This window comes from Odocoileus virginianus, chromosome 20, assembly GCF_023699985.2.
Source record: "Odocoileus virginianus isolate 20LAN1187 ecotype Illinois chromosome 20, Ovbor_1.2, whole genome shotgun sequence".
NCBI lineage: Eukaryota > Metazoa > Chordata > Mammalia > Artiodactyla > Cervidae > Odocoileus > Odocoileus virginianus.
In genome coordinates this window covers 46814482-46827640 of record NC_069693.1, presented here as the reverse complement: position 1 = coordinate 46827640, position 13159 = coordinate 46814482, and the positions used below count along the sequence as shown (strand labels likewise).

General features: G+C 53.6%; 1 protein-coding gene across 1 annotated transcript in view; it reads left to right on the top strand.

The window, feature by feature from the left end:
• JPH3 (junctophilin 3) overlaps positions 1-13159 on the top strand; it is a 77861-nt gene that overhangs the window by 17379 nt on the left and 47323 nt on the right. The window lies entirely within an intron of this gene.

Sequence of the window (13159 nt, the reverse complement as noted above, 5' to 3'; positions counted from 1 at the left end):
GGTTTGCTGCCGGTGAAATAAGGATACAACTTCTTCCCCCATAATCCCCAACTCCTCCCTCCCCCTGGGAGCCCACTGATCCTGGGGGTCCCTGCCCCAGCCCCCCCACCCAGGGAGCAGATGTATCGCCTGAAATCAGAGCCCACCTCCGTGTCCTGAGGGGAGTCCCCAGAGCATTCTCCACCCTGCTGCCAGGGCCTCTGGGTTTGGGGGTGTTCTGTGGGGGTTCAGGGCACAGCTTGGAAATACTCCTCAGCTGTGGGGCCCCCTGGGCTGCAGAGCAGGCTTTCTGGGAGTCTTTGTCTGCGGGGGCTCCCATGGAACCCAGTAGTCAGCAGGTTTTTTCTGGCCTTGACAGGAAGTGGTCATGTCCCCACTGGGATGGTCAGGGGAGCTGTGATGCCTGTTGGTGGGGGGGCACGTGAGGAGACCCTCAGGCCCCTCCCCAAGGCAGAGGAAGGGGCCCTCTCCTCCCCGGGGCCCACCCTGCCCCGACTGCAGGGGCTCTGTGGACCGAGGCTCTGTTTTTTATTGTTTGAGCTACAGTTCATACAACACACAGTTCCCCCATTTAAGGCGTGCAATCGTGTGACCTCTAGTATATTCGGAGTTGTGCAGCCGTCACCAGTCAATTTTAGAGTGTTTTCATCACCTCAAAAAGAAGCCCTATGCACAGCTGTCATCAGCCCCTGCTCACCCCCTAGCCCCCGGCAACCAGGGATCTGCTTTCTGTCTCTGCGGATCTGTCCACCGTGGACACTTCATGGAGCTGGAACCCTGTGCTGTCTGGCTTCTTTCTCTCACAGTAACATTTTCGAGGTCCATCCGTGTCATAGCTTGACTATTGGCCATGTCGGTATTAAGACTGGGTAATGTTCCAGCATGTGGACGGACCATATTCAGTTCATCCAGTCGTCCAGTGATGGACGTCTGCGTTGTTTCCCGCTTTGGGCTGTTGTAAACAGTACTGCTGTGTGAACATTCTTGCACAGGTTTATGTGTCGACGTGTGTTTTATTCATTTCATTCTTGGGTATCAAGCCAGGAATGAAATTGCTGGGTCAGGCTGGACCTCTCCACTTAAGAGAAACTGCCAGACTGTTTTCCAGAGCGTCTGAATCCTTTTACATTTCAGCTTCTTTTTAAAAGTTTCCTGGAAGCTAAGACATCTTTACGAAGCCCCCCACCCCTCACCCAAACCTGGAAATCTGTTCCTGGACGTGGTGAAGTCTGTGTTTGGAGAAAGTCATTTCTTGAGCACGTGGTCTGTGCTGAGCATGGGGACCGCTCAGCATCGCCCCCTGCAGGCGGCCACACCCATGTTCTTCCCCCCCACCCCCACTGCCCTGCTCTAGCTTTCTTTGGGTGCGGTTCACCTAGTGTCTCTAAATCTGTCCCCCTAACTCTCAGGTCCTTGAAGTTCTTTGTTCGCTATACCCTCAGCCCCTGGCACTCAGAAGGTGTCTGGTGGTTATGGGTCGGGATAACTGGTTGTTTAGAGGAGGGGCTGTCCCCAAGCCACAGGAAGCCGGGGAGGGGACAGGGAGGGACCCTGGGGAGGCTCTCCCACTGAGCGTGACCAGTGAGTCTGTTCTGCACGTTTGAGGGCTTTGGAAGAAGAGACTGCAGGACCAACTGGCACCCAGCCCACTCATACTTCTCAGAGAGGGTGCACTGGGCCAGGGGTGGGGGCACCCACAAGGAAATGACAGAGATCTGGAGCTGTAGCAGGGCCCTGGCGGGGGGGGGGAGGGGGGAGCTCCGTGGGTAGAAAACCCCAGGCGCTCGGCAGTTTTTGCAGGCTAGTGCCTGGCCGGGGTCCTCACTGCAGTCTGGCGTGCTGGGAGCTACGATTATTCCCATTTTATAGACGCGGAAGCTGTGGGGGACGCGCCTGGCTTTGCGGCTTAGTGGTAGCGCTGGACGTGAGCCTGGGGTCCGGTGGGCATCCTGCCCCTGCCTCCCGCGCCCTCTCCCTGTCCCCCTGGAGCAGGAGCCCCACCCAGGCCACAGCCCTCCCCCTCCCTGGGGTCCTCTGGGCCTGCACACTAGGGCCCAGGCTGGCGGGGGTGTGGAGCCCCTGCTTTTGGTGGTGGGCTTGGGTGTTTTCCTGTGACAATGGCTCCGGGCTCAAGTCACATCTCGAAGGGATCTGACCCACCTGAGCCCCAATCGGCCATCCTGCCCCTGGTGCTCGGCCTATAGCCTGGGCCCAGGCCCTGGTTCTGGGGTGAATGGTGTGTGTGTGCAGCCCTTGTCCCTGAGAAGAGCCGGCAGGGCTCCCCGGAGAGTGTGAAACAGGCTGCAGCCTGGGGGGAGGGGGGGAAGCTGGGAGCTTGACCTCTGGCAGCTCTTCAGCAAAATCTTGCTCCTCAAAAAATGTAATGTAACAAAGAAAACGTTTATTGGTCCTGAAATAAGAATCACACAGAAGCTTTTTTTTTTTAATGGTTATTTATTTATTTGGCGGCTCTGAGTTTCAGTCATAGCACTCAGGATCTTCCATCTTCATTGCGGCATGTGGGGTCTAGTTCCCTGACCAGGGATCGAACCCAGGCCCCCTGCATTGGGAGTGTGGAGTTTTAGCCACTGGACACCAGGGAAGTCCCCCTCGAGTTTTTAAAACCCACCTCTGCTCAGACCTTGCCTCTGACCGCTGAGTCAGACTCTCTGGGTGAATGGGGCCTCAGTCATTAGTTTAAGAACAACCTGGGTTCTTGACCTCAAGTGCTGAGAAACCCAGAGGGTGTTATAGCCCTGGTGGTCTGCCCACCCCCAGAGTTTCTGCTTTGAGGGGCCCAGGGGAGCCCGAGAATCTGCATTGCATTGAGGTCCTGGGTTGCGGATGCTGTCGGAGACCCCAGCCCAGAGCAGCCACAGCCACCGCTGTCCTTCACAGCCCCCAAGTCCTCTGCCTGGTCACGTGCTAGACAGTCGTGGCTTCTGATATGATGTACTTAACGCAAAACCTGCCATGCACCATCGTGAGGTGCTTTGCAAGTACAAATCCACTTTCTCCCCTTGAGTGTCCCACGGGGTTGAGACGGGGACACAGAGGCACAGCCGTGTCAGATGTCTCAGGGCAGCTCTGGAGGCGTCGAGTGTTGGTCTGGCTCCAACTCCTGGCTCCTCCCCCCTTTCTTTAGCCCGAGAGGAAATAATTTTACCCCCATTTGCAGACGGGGAAGTAGAGGCTCAGGTCGGGTCATCCTTGCAGGATCTGTGCTCAGACCTGCCTGGCTTCTTGCCACTCTGAAGGGCCCTCCCCGGGGAGGGGGCTCCCTTGCTTTCTCCTCCCACTCCTGCCCAATGCACCTCATAATTGCTTCCATGAACCTTCTAAGAGGCCAGCCCTGCCAGCCTCAGCAGTTGAATCACAGTGTCCCTTGGGTGACCAGAGAGGAAGGCATGGGCCCACAAGGAGACTTCCTGGGTGGCAGGATTGGGAACCCTGTCTTCTGTTCCTGTCTGCCCTGTTCAGGCCCGGGGGGGGTGGGGACAGGAGAGGTGGGCAGGGGTGCTCACCGAGGCCCGAGAGGATGTGGGGCTGAAACCTGGAAGCTGCGGGAGGGATGCCCGGATCTCCCCAGCCTGTGCCTCAAAACCATTGACCCCAGAGAGGAGGCTGCACTTGACATGACTGAGTCAGAAGCAGCAGCCGCCGCCTCTGAGCGAAGCCCGGGGTCCTCCCACCACCCCGGGCCAGCCGCTCAGTGCTGGGCGCAGAGCTGTGTCCTAAAGGGACCTCCTGTGGGGTGAGTCATCCTGCCACCCTGACTGAGGACCGCTGGGCCGGGGGGCCTGGTGTGGTGGGAGCTGGAGGCTGTGTACTTCGATGCAGACCCCTCTCAGAGTTTTCTGGTGGGCAGTAGAGAAAGGTTGCGGGCCTTGGAACCCGGCACATGTAGCAGGGGTCCTAGCTGAGCCGCTTCTATCAGGACTTTGGGCAAGAGCCTTAACCTCTTCACGCCTCAGTTTTTCTGTCTGTAAAATGGGCAGCGTCTCCCTCGTGGCTCCCTGGGGCCCGCTGTGAGCACTCTGTAGGGAGGTTGGGACCTCCACCCTCCCCGGGAGGTCAGGGTGACTGACAGGCAAGCAGAGGGGGGCTCTCCCCAAGGAGTGCAGCCCAGAGGGAACCAAGCTTAAGGAAAGGATCGCTGACTGGAGTCTACAGACCGGCCGCTCCTCAGACTCGCCCCAGAGGTGCACTTGTCAGCTGACAGTGCCAGGGGGTGGGCCGACCCCTCATCCCCACAGCCCCTTCCAGCTCTGGGGACAGCGGAGGAGGGAGGTTCAGATCTTCAACCCTTCCTGTTGCGTGGCCTCGGACAAGTCACCCCACTGCTCTGAGCTCCCTGATGCAACGACAGGTCCTGGCCCTCCGTAGACGGTGAGAGCTCAGCAGATGTCAGCGGCCAGTGTCCCTGGACGCCGTGGCCGTGGTTCCCGACCCGAGTGCCCCAGAGAGTTTTCTTGGCGCCTCCAACTGAGAAAGCAGCCAGTGCAGGGAAGTTCAGTAGAACCCTGACTTAACAGCGCTTAGCTGTAAAGAATCCCCCTGCAGTGTGGGAGACCTGGGTTCCATCCGTGCGGTGGGAAGATCTCTTGGAGAAGGGAAAGGCTACCCACTCCAGTATTCTGGCCTGGAGAATTCCATGGACTGTATGATCCATGGGTTCGCGAAGAGTTGGACACGACTGAGCCAACTTTCACTTCACTTAACAGTGTTCGTTCATCTGAGGTTAGACCCATCTCTTGTTTTTCTGATGTGGAAAAGACCTTCCATTTATTCATAATCACCAAAACTTAAGCAACAAAGGTACTCTTGAGTTGGAGTGGAGGACACAGTATGGTTCAGGCCCACAAAAGGCGCGGAGGTCTGAAGAGTGTGTTGCAACGTGAAAGAAGCCAATCTGAAAAGGCTTCATAGTGAGTCCAACCCCGTGGCTTTCTGGAAAGGCAGAACTGTGGAGGCACTAAAAACTCAGTGGAGGCCAGGCACTGGGGGAGGGAGGGTGAGCAGGCGGAGTGCAGAGGGTTTTAGGGCAAGGAGGTGACTCTGCATGACTCAGTAACGGCGGATACATGTTGTTACATTTATCCAGAATCGATGGGCCACACCAGGGGTGATGAGATACGTCAGTATTGGCTCATTGACTGTAATACATGCACCACACTCGTATGTGTCTGTACTGGCACTTGGTTTTCTGTAGACTTTATAGTTCAGTTCAGTTGCTCAGTTGTGTCTGACTTTTTGCGACCCCGTGCACTGCAGCATGCCAGGCTTCCCTGTCCGTGATGGACACGGACACCAACCTCCAGAGCTTGCTCAAACTCATGTCCATCAAGTTGGTGATGCCATCCAACCATCTCATCCTCTGTCATCCCCTCTTGAGGTTTAATCTTTTTTAAAGCTTTTTCTATTTTAATCTGTAAGAAATATCTGGTAACAGATAAATAGAGCATTTATTCATCTTAAAAAAAAAAAAGCTAAACTAAACCTTCCCAGGATGAGTGGATAAGGAGACAGTAAAAGATGAGTGGTGCGGAAGGAGCAATGCTGGTGTGAAGTGGGTCATGTGGGCACCACCTAGGATGCTGGCTGAGGCTGGCTCTGAGCCTGATTCTCCCCCAGCCTTTGGGGACCCTGCCCCCGCCGTGGAGGTGGGCCTACCTGTGTGGCTCCTAGGTCCAAGGCCAACCCCGCCTGAATGCCCTCCCCTCTGGGCAGCACGGGGGCCCGTGATTGCTGGTCTCCACGGGCTCTGCTTTTGCTTTCAGCCCCTCCCAGCCTTGGGGTGGCTTCCTGGTCCTGTTCTCAGTGTGGGAGTGGCCGTCACCTGCACCCGATGCTCATGGCCTCTGAGGCCACTGACCTTTCCTGCCTCTCTGACATGTCTGATGCCTTCTCAGAGAGTTTTGTCCCCTCCATCCCTCCAAGACGGCCACCGGCCTGCCACCTGGGCTTTCTCTACTTCCTCTACCCACCTGCTAAATACTAGGGCTGGGCATCTTCCAGGTCAGCGTTCTCTGTGAGGAGCAGGGCTTTACCTCGACACCCAAGTTCACCTTCAGGCCCCCACGAGACACAAATCCTGAGGCCGAGTTTCTATAGCTGGGGAAACAGGCAGAAGACCGCTGTTGTGAGAATTTTCTCATGAAAGTCTCATCCCCCTTGAAAAATTTAATCTTTATCATGATGATGTGCTCATAGTTTAAGATGTCAGTGGGTGCTACAAACAATAGCACTTAGAACAAAATCAGCAGGATCCCGATCCCTACTGCTGCCGAGAACTATGACTTTAAACTCCTGCAGCCGTGTCTTCAGAGACTCACCTCTGAGTTTCTCCATCTGTGTGCTGACTGCTTCCTTGGTTCATCATCTCTTTGAGCTGTTAGGTACTGACTTCCTAAGGGGCTGCAGTCCATGGGGTTGCAAAGAGTCAGACACGACTGAGTGACTTAACATGCACGCACTGACTTCCTAAGAGGCAGCATGGGACTTTTAAGTGAAGATTCTCAGTCTTGGGACTTGCCTGGTGGTCCAGTGGTTAAGAATCCACCTGCCAGTGCAGGGGACGTAGGTTCTATCCCTGATCCGGGAACTAAGATTCCATGTGCCTAGGGGCTACTAAGCCCACAAGCCACAGCTACTGAGCCCGTGTGCTGCAACTACTGAAGCCTACTTGCCCTAGAGGCCATGCTCTGCAACAAGAGAAGCCCCTGCAATGAGAAGCCACACACCACAGCTAGAGAAAGTCTCTGTGCAGCAACAAAGAGCCAGCATAGCCTATATATATTTATATGTATAATTGAGACAGACTTAAATAAAAGATTCTCAGTCTTTTAGAACCAGCTCCCTCTTCCCTTCTTTAACTGTTTCAGCATGGTTACAATTCTTCTGTTAAATTCATCAGGAGTTGTCATTATTACAAGACTATTAAGCATTACTTACTACCGGGGCAAGCAATACCCTAATTCTGTATACACTCAAGTACTTCTTCTGTGCAGCATAAGTTAGTAACTGCCTCAGTTTTTCAAATGTATGAAGTCAAAGTCGCTCAGTTGTGTCCAACTCTTTGCGACCCCATCGACTGTAGCCCACCAGGCTCCTCTGTCCTTGGAATTCTCCAGGCAAGAATATTGGAGTGGGTAGCCGTTCCCTTCTCCAGGGGATCTTCCCAACCCAGGGATAGAACCCAGGTCTCCCACATTGCAGATAGATTCTTTACCAGCTGAGCCACCAGAGAAACTCAAGCATACTGGAGTGGGTAGCCTATCGCTTTTCTAAGGGATCTTCCTGACCCAGGAATCGAAACGGGTGTCTGCTGCATTGCAGACAGATTCTTTACCAGCTGAGCTACCAGGGAAGCCCTGGTTCCCCCGTCAGGGAATTGAACCCTTGTCTCCCACATGACAGGCGGGAATACTCACCACTATGCTGGTCATTTCTTTCCCCACCTTCCAAATGCTCAGTAAAATACTACTCCATACAGCTTTTTGCCTGAACAAATCCACCAAATTCTCTGCATATATACGGTATACACACATTTCATATTCACATATTTCATATTTTCTTTCGTTGCTTGCTCTAAGTTATATACAGTTGACCCTTGGACAATGTCAGGATGAGGGGCTCCGACCCTCCACGAATTTGAAAATCTATGTATAATTGATAGTTAACCTCAGTGTGTGCAGTTCCACAGTATCTGCAGTTCTGCATCTGTGGATTCAACCACTGTAGTTTTTAATTGGAAAAAAAATCATGTATAATTGGACCCTCAAACCCGTGGTATTTTTGTGTGTATATATCAAATTGTTTCCCCTCGTGTTTGCTGGATCCCCCTGTGTCCTCCCTCTTCTGTGGTTTGTGTCCTCGTTTTGGTGGAGTACATCCTGCAGTAGCTCCCTGAGAAAGGATGCGTGAAAGATAGTTGTTGTGGCTTAATTACTTGATCGATTGGTTGTATATGTAGTTTTAGACTGAAAATCATTTTTGTTCCGAAATGGATTGGGAAAAATTCCCCACCGAGGTCTCGGTCTCAGTGCTGCTACAGAAAGGTCTCATGCCATGCTCTCAGTCCTTTGTGTGAAATCTCTTTTTCTTCTCTGGAAGCACTTGGGGTCTTCCTTTGCTCGCTGAGGTTCTGAAGTTTCACTGGACTTGGCCTGTGTCTCTCTCCTTGGTCATGCAGGGTGTCTTGAGCCCTTTCAGCCTGGACGCTCACATCCTTCAATTCTGGGACACTTTCCCATTTTACATCTTTGGTAATTTTCCTTCCTTGCTTTCTGGAACTCCTAGTATATAGATTTGAAGCCTTCTACATGACTCATGGATGGCTCTAAATTTCTTCTCACTATCTCTCACTACTTTGCCTACCTCTTTTTGTTCTAGTTTCTGAAAGATTTCCTTGACTTTATCATCCAACTCACATCAAAATTTTTATTTTGGCCTTTACACTTTTAATTTCCAAGAACTCTTTTTCCCTGATTTTTTCCCTTTTTTAAAAAACTGCATTTGATTCTCATTTTGAAGGTTCATCATCTATCTTATCTCTGTGAGGATTTACTGTTTGGTGTCCACACCTTGAATTTCCCATGATTCCCTCCAGCTTTCCCCTAGGTGGGGCTCTTTCCTGCCACCTCACTGTCAGGTGCCATGGGTGAGCATCCTTCCAGGATGGTGCCCTGGCCTGAGCACCAACCCCTCCCACCCTCGTCTGCTGTGGGCGCCATGCCTGTCCCAGAAAGAACAGTCCTGATCCTGCCCAGGGCTTGCTCTTGGAGGACACAGCATCTGGCTGGACTGACCTGTCTTGTCCCCAGACTGGTGCCTGAAACTATCACAACATTGACAGTGGAACGCATTGTGTCCGTGATGAACACATTGGAAGAACTGCAGTGGAGGAGGCTGGGGAGGGGTTTCAGAATAAGAAAGTAAAAGTGTGTGAGAGACGCGAGGGCCCTGGGGAGACCTGAATAAGTCAGCAAGGGCAGACTGTGCACACCACCCAGGGGGCCGGCAGCGGAGTGAGGCCCGGATCTCCACCGGCTGAGGGCCATGGGGTGGAGCCAGCTTTTGAATTTGGGCCTGGTGGTGTCCAGAACCAGAGGGCGCAGTGTCCACGGTGTGCCCAGAGCGATGGTCACAGTGGCCCCCGAGTGGGTCCCTGAACACAGTGTTGGCCTTTCCGGAAGGCTCATCAGGAACGCAGGGGCTGTGGCCAGGAGCTCAGGGGATGCTGGAAACAGCCCCACAAGCCTGAGACCTGCTGGTGTTCACACCTCTTTGGCTCTTCTCTGCAGGCCCCGGGTCGCTCCAGTTGGCATCTCACAGGCCACTTTTGGGAGGTTTGTTCCTCACCCGAGGTCCACTGAGATCTGGTTCTGAGTTCTGGGTGACGGGGTCATCCCTCATCTTCACTGCGATGTGCAGAGTCCCTGAGTGGGTCACCTGCGTGCCACCATACCCCCCCTAAGGTTACCTGCCCCCCACCCCCAGGTGCCCCCTGGATGGTTCATCTTCATCTGGGTGTCTCCCCATGAGGGGCGGACACAGGGCTTGCGGGGCCCCAGGTTGGGGTACAAAGTGCAGACAGGAAGTTGCCCTGCCCTGGGGTCTGCACCACCCAGGCTGACCCCGCAGCACCGCGGGGGTCAGGGCGCCCCTGCCGGGGCCACACGTGGTCTTCTCTCTGCACTGGGCTGGCTTCTGTCTTTCCACATGCAAGCTGCTTGGGATATAAAACAAAATGATGGACTTAGTCTTTTTAAATAACTGACCAGATTCAATGAAACAGCCATGGGGAACCAGGGGTTTGATTTCAAGCCGTCCTCTGCTGGCCCCAAACAAGAAAAGGAGATGGGAAGAGAAGAAAGGACCTGGCCCAGCGGGGGCCAGCCCAGAGCCCCACTTTGGGAGAAACTGGCTCCTGGCTGAAGCCCTGTCTTCTTTCTCCTAATCTGGACCAGCCCTGAAGCCGGGCCCAGCTACCCCAGCAGGTCACAGCAGAGCTGATCAGGAGTATATTTCTGTAATATCGAAATCCATTTTTCTTACTGACGTCAGCTGTAAATTCAGAAATGTGTTCCGACTGGGAACAAAAGTGCAAATACAATAAAACTGCAAGCCCTGAGCAAGGAAAGCTCAGTTGCCCGCATCACACCATGTGCAGGAGGCCACACCCATGGCTCCATGTGTCTAGCGGATGGTTATGGTCGTCACCCCCATGTCACAGGTGAATTAGGATATCTGAGAGGTGGAGTGAGGGCCCCAGGTCTTGGGTAAGTGGAAAGCCCTGGCTCTGAACTCGGGGCTCCTGACTCCTGGTGCCCACGCCCCAGGCTCCAGCACTGCTGGCCAGGTTGGCCCATCAGGGCCCCAGCAACCACAGGCATTTGTTCCAAAGCCCCGACGCCCTCACTCTGCTCAAATCACCTAGAACATGACCAGCTCATCTTCTGTCTTATGTTTCTCACTGTGCATGCGAATTTGCTTCAGTTGTGTCTGACTCTTGGTGACCCCGTGGACTGTAGCCTGCCAGGCTCCTCTGTCCATGAGATTCTCCAGGCAAGAATACTGGAGTGGGTTGCCATGTCCTCCTCCAGGGGATCTTCCCGACCCAGGGATAGAACCAGTGTCGCTTACATCTCTTGCATTGGCAGGAGGGTTCTCTACCCCAGCACAACCTGGGAAGCCCATTTCTCACTGTGCTTCCGTTCATTTTTCTGTTACTGGTTATTACTGCCTATCTAATTACAGACCATCTTCGTCACCCCAAAAGGAAACCCTAACCCCGATGGCCGTCATTCTCACCCCCCCTCCCCCAGCCCCGGGCGACCACCAACTTGCTATCTCTTTGGACTGTCCTTTGAGGCCGTGTATTTTAAAGCGGAGGCTGGCTGTGCGGGCCCTTTTCTTAGCGTTCGCTCCTGTCTAGGCCCACCCTCTGCACACATCTCTGACCCTCTCCAGCCTCGGCTCACCTGTCCAGGGACCTCTGGAGTCACGGAACTCAGGAATAGTATGCCGAGCAGCTTTTTCCCTGATGTGAAAACAGACTAAGCTCTGCAGGGCTGCGTGGCTTGTGGAAGGCCAGGGCAGCAGGACCCAGGAGCTAAGAGTGTCAGGGAAACTCGAATCCCCACCTGAGACCCTTGCTTCACCTGCACCAATGCTCAGAACAAGCTGCTGCTTGCCTTCGTCTCTGCGTATGCAATAGATTCCACGTCCACGTCTGGAAGGTGGAACGATGCCCTCCAGCCTGCGGGGACGTTGTGCAGACTCTGAGATCGGCACAAGGAGGCCCGCTTCCTGACTCCCTGCTGTTATCACCCTTTTATCTGAGGGAGGGAGTGTGGGCGCTCATTTTCTCAATGATGGAGGTGGCCTGCACCTTGCAGGATGCCAGGTGTGGCTTCCAGCCTGGTGCCCTCTGGACGAGGGTGGGCAGGACCTCATCTGTGTGCAGAGCCCTGGCAGGGGGAGGACACGAACCCTGGGGTTGAATCCTGTCACTCTCTGAGCCTCAGTTTCCTCACCTGCCAGGTGAAGTGCTGTTTATCCCTAAGGTTTTCTTCCTTAACCAAATTTTCTTTCATTTTGCAAACTTTTTGTTTTATATTGGAGTAGAGTTGATTTACAATGTTGTGATAGTTTCAAGTGCACAGTAAAGGGATTCAGTTACACGTATCCCTAAGGTTTTGATGACGATGATGAACAACAATTGCTATTTGTCAAGCGTTAACAGACTTTTCTGCACTTTATGCAGATTGCTGCATTTAATCTACACAGCCACCTTCCCTGTTTTACAGGTGAGGAAACTGAGGCATGGGGACTTAAAGCAGATATTCCCAAGGTCACACATGCAGAAAGAGTGGAGCTGGGACTCGATCCCCTGTCTGCCCCCTCCTAACTCCTCCCTCTACCCCCACACCCACGACCTCCACAAGGCTAGGTGTGGAGCCCCCATGTGTCCTCAGCTCTGTGCTCAGCCTGCCTTGAGGGGGGGCAGGGGTGCTGGTGGGGAGGTGGGCTGAGTCTCTTCATGCAAGGGCATCCTCAGCTTTGTGGGGGGACTGCCAGAGAAACCCGGGCTGACATCATGGGAGACCCCAGCGGGGGCGGCTGGATTCAGCAAATAAATGAATTTCAGATCATCAGCCTGATCATTTCTAGCTTAAGTATGTCCCATGTAACATTCTCTAAAAATTACTTGTCCATGTGGAATTCAGATTTAACTGGGGGTCCTGTGTTTTATCTGACCCAACCCACAAGTGGAAGTGGCAGAAGGCTAGGACTGAGAGATCTCTGCAACAGAAGCTGGCTCCCAGCTTGAACTGGCCAGAGGAAGGCTGCTGTCTGGCGGAAGGGTCTGGCCTTAAAGGACCAGCTTCCCACAGCCACCCACCCAGGAAGGGAGGAGCCATCCAGGACCAGAGGCTAGTCCAGCGTCCCTCTCACAACCCAGGGTGCAAGTCCCGGCTCTCAGTCCCAGCCTGGGCAGCTGCGGCCCCAGGCAGGAAAAGCTGTTGATATTGGGGGGGTGGCAGGACGGGAGAAGGTGGGGAGCCCGCCCTGCTGTGTGCTGAGTGTCATTTAATTTGCATAACTGCCTACTGCATGAGAAATGGAGACCCGTCCTGTTAAGAGTCACACAGCCAATAAGCAGAGCAAGAATATGAGCCCAGTGCTGTGATGTTTTAGCTTGATTGTGGTAAGATATATAGAAAACATAAAACTCGCCACGTGAACCATTTCTAAGTGCACAGTTCAGTGGCATCAATCACTCTTACAGTGTCACACAGCCATCACCTCTGTCTGCTTTCAGGACTTCTGTCCCCCCAGACAGTAACTCTGTACCCATTAAACAATAATTGCCCATTCCCTGCCCCCAGCCCCAGCCCCGCCATCTACTTGCAGGCTGTCTGGTTTGACTCCTGGATATCTCCTGTGAAAGGAATCAAATAGCGAGTGTCCTTTGTGACATATGTATTTCACCGAACGTGGTGTCCTCAGGGTTCATCCATGTAGCAAATGGCAGGGTGGCCTTCCTCTTGAAGGCTGCATGAACAATATTTCATTGTTGGATGGACCACATTTTCTCTGGCTTTTGTGAGTAATGCTGCTGGGCTCGTGCAGGTATGAGTGCCTGAGTCTC